Source organism: Triturus cristatus, chromosome 4_1 (genome assembly GCF_964204655.1).
Source record: "Triturus cristatus chromosome 4_1, aTriCri1.1, whole genome shotgun sequence".
Taxonomy (NCBI): Eukaryota; Metazoa; Chordata; class Amphibia; order Caudata; family Salamandridae; genus Triturus; species Triturus cristatus.
In genome coordinates, this window is record NC_140585.1 from 182787247 (window position 1) to 182793445 (window position 6199).

Genomic DNA, 6199 nt, shown 5'->3' on the forward strand with positions numbered 1-6199 from the left:
TCGGGGGGCCAGGTGGGCCAGCGGCATACCTCCACGACAGGACCCGGCGAGGGACCCTGACACAGGTGATCGGGGGTCTGATCGTGTGGGGGGACGAAGGGGAAGCGAAGCTCACCCTGCGACAGCCACAGCTGTGTCCCGGGGAAGCCCCGGGGTGATTGACAATTGAGCGACCCTCAGACAGGCGTAGTCGCGGGAGGAACCCGGGGCCGCAAGGTGTGTTCAAAGTGACGAAGATCAATGTGCCCTGCAATTCACACTAATTCTTGCAGCTAGCTGTGTTCTTCTTCGACGCGTGAGCCGAGTGATCCACCGCCAAGAGTCACAGGCAACTTTTCGAAAACATTCACCCACCTGTAGGCACAGGAGAGGCAGAGGAAGGCGACCCCGTCTGTCCGCCGCCCGCACGGTAAGACAGCCCAGGTGCCCCGTTCAAGGCTTCCCCTCTGGGAGTCAGATAGCACCATTGGGAGAAAAAAAACATTGCCAGGCGCTCAGCCCGGAAGCCCACCCCCATCCACCCACCTGGGGGCGAGGGAGGGGGCTCCCGGAGCGATGGGAGCAGACAGCCCCGCAGCCACCGGTCCCTCCAGGGGTAACCCAGGAGGGACCACGCGAGTCAGGAGGGACCACGCGAGTCTTCAAACCCCTCAGCCCGGCCACACGGGACCGAGTCAGACCTGGTACCAGGCAACGAGGGAAGGTCGCTCCACCTGCACATCAGCCATCCGTCACCGGGCGGCCCCGGCCATGCCAGCAGGCTGGCAATCAGCCCACCACCACCCTCGCCTGGGTCAGAGGCGCCGGAAGGGAAGAGCCAGGCAGCTCCTCATCCCGCATGCCTACCACCCGAGAGGAGCCGGGGTCCCCTCGCAGGCCCTCAGCCCATTCTCTTCCAGGCTGCCCTGCCGAGCGAGAAGGGCCGCTCCTCGGTCGCCCGGAACCCGGTCAGGTCAGGCCGGTTCTCGGGACGCCTGGAGAGCCCAGCCGGCACCAGGGCCTTTTCAAGGGAGTTGTGGTGCCAGCCAAGGGATGCACTGCCATTTGGTTCCCCCCTCACCACTGGGGGGGTCGTGCCGGGTGAGCTTAGGTTCCGCCTTGTGTTTACTCCGATGATGGCCTTTGAGCTGACTCCCTACGGCTGTTCGATAGCTCTACACTCTGTTTGATCACTGGGCTTTGTTGCATGCAAGTTACCATAGTGAATTCTTGTGTTGTTAACACTGACTGTTTGCTGATCTGGTTGTACCCGCATTGATTATCGCCTTTTATGATAGTTTGGGTCTTAGACTTTGAAGCTTGCTGCATGCTTGGATCCAGAGTGGCATAAAGTCCCGTAGTTGAGTGATCTGTCCTTTCATCCGAGGTGGGGGTGTGGGGGGGCTAAGTGGACACAATTTCCATTGGGCATTTTGTGGTCTGGTTCTCCCTGAAGTAGCTCGAAAGTGGCTATCTTCCTGTTCCTACCCTTCCTTCTTTGTTTGCGGTGTGTTTGTGAGTCCTTGCAATTGTTTATTGCCAGCACACTCTTCGGCTAGGTTCAATTTTAGGGCTTTGTGATTTGATTTGGGCTAGTTGGTAGATTCCCTCCATTTTGGTGCCTGTTCGTCTTTTTATTCAATCTGATTGCTGTTTCGTTTGAACCCTTGCCTGCCTCAGTGGTATCAATAGTGTTATATGATGTAGTCTTTGTTTTTAGGTATGTTAGGAGATTTCCTAGCATTGTTGGTAGCGTGGACAGGGGCGCAAATGCATTAATTTTTTGGAATTTGGATGGCTTACTCGGCTTCTTGTACCCGCCTGATAAGACCGTTGAGGTCTGCAAGCTTCATGTCTATCCCAGAAGTGAAGTCTGCTAGTGTATGGAGAACTGTGAGCTGAATATCAAATTTGTTGGATTGGTATTGGATTGTTTCTGTAGGGCTGCTGCTTCCTGCTCTGGTCGCACTAGTTGTTTCCACACTAAGTGGACTTGAAGCGGGCTTTATATTGTATGAGGCAACAAGCTCCTCCCATTCCTGGGATGTGAGGGAAGTCATGTCACTGTCTGTTATTTGCGAGTCTACATTTAGCAGAAGCAGGGCAGGTTAACTGGGGAATTGTTCAATGATTGGCTGAAAGCTGTTGAGGTGTCAGCGTGTTTGCTCAGTGGCCTTAGTGGTGAACTGTTTTTTGACTGTGGTGATATAGACTGTTGAACTGCTGACTAACCCGCCGAGGGGTCTGCCTTGGGCTCTGTTCTCTTCTGGGCTATTGGACTGACTTTTTGTATTGATACCTTTGATACGGTTGAGTTGGTTGGACTTGTTTACGTATGAGGTGTTCTAATGCCCTATGTTAATGAGCTCTTTTGTTTTATCGCTTTTTAAATCCGTCTTCAATTGACTTTTGTTTTTGGGTATTTATTTTTAGCTGCTGGGCTGCAACTGTTACTAATATCTAGGCTAACAGTGGAGCAGATGCTGGTATCTTTGTTTAAGGCTTCTGTTTTTGTGCTACTTTTAGGGATAGCTTCTCCCTTGGATTTTGGCTTTGGCATTGACTTTGTGATAGACCTTCTTACTCTTCCCAACCTCGTATCTGCCGACTTGACTTCTTTCTGCTTCTTTTGTTTGCTTTATTTGTTTTATTTGCTTGTTTTGCTTGTGTCCTGATCAGTATATGCTGTTTTTGAATGACTCTGCACTGCTTAGTGCTCCTTGGTATTCCTTGGTGCTTTTGGTACTTTGGTGTCTTGCTTGAAGTATTCCAGTTTTTAAAAAAATGTTATTCCTGTTAGATACGTATTCCTGTTATCACCCTTTATTCAGGCTGTTGTATTTGGAAGCCTTCTTGAATGGCCTTGATGCTCCCTTTTACTCCTTTGGCGTTCCTTAGGCTAGAGGTTTTGAGGCTCTTCAGGGGCTCTTCCTTTGGCTCTCCCCTGCTCCCCTTCCTATCCCCCTTCTTCTCAAAGAGGGATGGGCTGTACAAATGTGATGAACGGCTACTCAGGCCTATTGAGGGGGTGCGACCCCCCCAGGAAGAGCAAGCCGCACCACTCTAATGATGGACCCCTCCGCTCCTCCTTGGGTGGACCAACTTTCCAGCAGCCCCTCCCTGCCCTTCTCTGGCTAACACCGCTCCCTGTCTCTGTGAGGGTGCTAGCAGGAAGTGCTGGAGAGCAGGGCGAGAGCTGAGATCTGTGGGGTCACAGCAAGTGAGAGCGAAGGGTGGTCCAATGTGGGGCAGCGCGGGGCAGTGCAGGATAGCGTTTAGGTGACTCTCTGGGGCTCCCACTCTCCTGAACCTCCCTACCTCCTATTTGGCTTATCTCCTCCTCCTGAGGTACTGGAGCTGTAGCTGGGCTGGTCTGAGGCTAGGCTGGGTTGAGGCGGGTGACCGGCGCCAAAATGATGCACCACTGGAGCCTTTGGTGGCACAGCGGTGGTAGTACTAGCACAACTGGAGGGCAATGCAGCAACTGCAACGTCGGTGCTGGCAGGATTCAGGCAGGACTTTGTGATAATGCTTGACGCACTGTGCTCTCTGCTTAAGATCTTGGCTGCGGGCCGCTGACTCGCAAAACAACTCTATGCTAATCTCAACTGTAAGAATAGGTCATTCAAATTCTAATTGCCTTTCACCAGAACAATCCTGACTCCCTAGCCATTAGCCCAGGCTAGTTAACCAGAAAAAGTGGATGGACAAGAATTTCCATTGTTTCAACATACGAGGAACTAAAATCCAAATGATTCATATGAAAATTCCTTCAGTTTTACCTATTAATTGGCCTTGGACCGTGAAACTCCCTTTGCTCCTGTAAAAAAAACATGCACTCTGGGAGTTGCTTTGGCTCTTCTCTTCTTTTGGCACACAAGCATGCACTTTCACTCCTCCTTAAAGTGGAGGGTCATTACTTGATGGTGGCCATACCTCGGCAGATCCTCCTTGTTTCCAGACTATTCTACTGCTCATCAGTTTTCCACAATACCTCATTGAAGTAGCTGCTTAAACCACAAATGGTCCACAAACATAGCCACATTAATAATTTTGGTCTGGAAAGAACCCACACCAACTGCAGGTTATAAAAATAAGGTCTGTCTGCTGAAGGCAATGAAGTGCCCCCACTGCTCCCAAACTTACAGATATCCAAAGGCTATAAACGGCCTGATGGGGTTCTTCTTCACCAAAGGATCTGTCGGGGGTCTGCATTACATCCCTAGAAAAACCTATTCTTCAACGAATACACTAAGCTTTATAAACAAAACAAGAGGAGAAGAGGAAGACTAGGGAACAACTCTCCATAGAGGGTACTGAATAATGGATTAAACTGTCTGCATCATGCAAAAGTGCCTAACTAAATGTTCCCAAAGCCAACAAAAAAAAACCATCTGATGGACAATCCTTCTCCTGATGCCTAATGATCTCATGTTCAGTTTGTAACTGTCCACTTTTCATATTGTTTCTGCCTGCATTTGTCCTTTCCATCTTCCTCCCCTTTCTTTTGCCCCACACCATTGTTCTGGTCCATGTTAATAAATGCAAGTTTAAACATCCCTGCATTGGTACAAGGGAACTGTCAAAGGAGGGGGAGAGGCACAAAAGAGGGAATATTAGGTTGGAATGACAGTGGTGTGATGCCTACTGTATGGAAGACAGGATCATGCACTGTGCATCTACTCAAAGGTGCCCCTTATCTGCTGCCCCGCAACCTGCCACAGTGTGTGTGCAGGTGATCCAGCGCAAGAAACAGAAAATGGGGAACAACCTGTACCAATATCCTCCCTGCGTCACAGACCCGACGTCACACTAGCTCATTCACACATGCAGTCATTGGTGGGGCCCATAACACCAACACTCACACATTTCTTTCACTGGTCTGCACACACAGGATGGATGAGGAATTCAAGCGCTGGACATGTGAGGGGAACACCTTATAACCTACAGGGAGGGAAAAGTTATTTACAAAATATACATTAACGCCCTTCGCCTACAGATCCTTAATCCTAAAACATCAAGGCACTCCTCCCACTTGGTCAATGGACCAATTAGTTGGATTGGTTGATGGTGAGTTAGAACCAGCTAAAACACATTTTAAAACTCACAACTCATGATTTCTCGTTAATCAATAATGTTTATCTAAAATTTTATAATGATTTAAATTTGCATTTGTCTCGTCAAAGTTTAGAAAATTTGATATCAAATTTTGAGTAAATCGCAGAACATCATATCTACCTAATCTGGCTATTTGGAGTCCTCTAATTCATTGGCTCTGCATTTTCAAAATGTTGTAGTAAATCGTCCGAAAGCAGGCCAAAGCTCAAAGTTCTTTGCTCAGCACGTTACAGTCCCAAAGATCGGCAAAGGACCAGAGACGTGCAATCATTTATCATTGCCCGTAGATTTAAAATAAGTTTGCAGTCATCAGATGATCAGGCAGCATCCGGACCCCCAAGGATTCAGGAGCGATGAATCAGCAACACAACACAAGCCATGCAACTCAATGTAACGCGACCGTCCCTCTCTATTCTACTACTCCTTTTATAATACAATGAAGTAAAGAAGATAAAATTTAAAGTTTTAGAACAGTCGTGATTGGCTGGTTGAGATCGTCCGATTCAATTTTAAGGTTCTCAGTACAGTTCGAGGGGTGAGGTCACTGGTTAGTCCAAGAGTCGGCTTGTTCCGGTTTATTGTAAGGTTGATTGTTCTCTTGTATTGGCAGACCTCCCGTTTTCTAACCTTGTCCGGGTACATGGTGAACAAAGGTCGCAACGAGGTTTAGGAGATTTCTCACGCATGCGTAGCTCACTCCGCACCTCATGGGACAGTGGCCACTTCGTCGTGTGGTGTCAGCGGCCATCTTTGATTTAGGCCCAAATGCCAACTTAAGCAAAACAAACACAAAAGAGTAATTAATACATAGAAATAATGAATCTAATGTTAACCACTTACTAATCCCTCTATGTGCTTGTATTTATCTAGCATATAGCAACATTTAAAGCCATTATATTCACCTTTTCGGTCCACCTCGTGGGGCAACATCACAAAAGCAACATGTATCATGCAGTATTCTATTACCACATATACTATTGTTAATATGCGTACAGATTTTAGTTATAAAGATTATTTAGCCATGCAAAATGCAAATCCCACGTGTAATTCAAGTTATAATAATGTTGGTTAATATACATGCAAACTCGTTTAATAATATTAT

At 48.0% G+C, this 6199-nt stretch overlaps 1 non-coding gene across 1 annotated transcript; it reads right to left on the bottom strand.

Annotated features, from left to right (window-relative positions):
• Nucleotides 1–170: 170 nt before the first annotated feature.
• LOC146853888 (5.8S ribosomal RNA) lies at nt 171–324 on the bottom strand. Its single transcript, XR_014959245.1, has one exon. It is a non-coding gene; the product is annotated as a 5.8S ribosomal RNA (ribosomal RNA).
• Between the last annotated feature and the right edge of the window lie 5875 nt (nt 325–6199).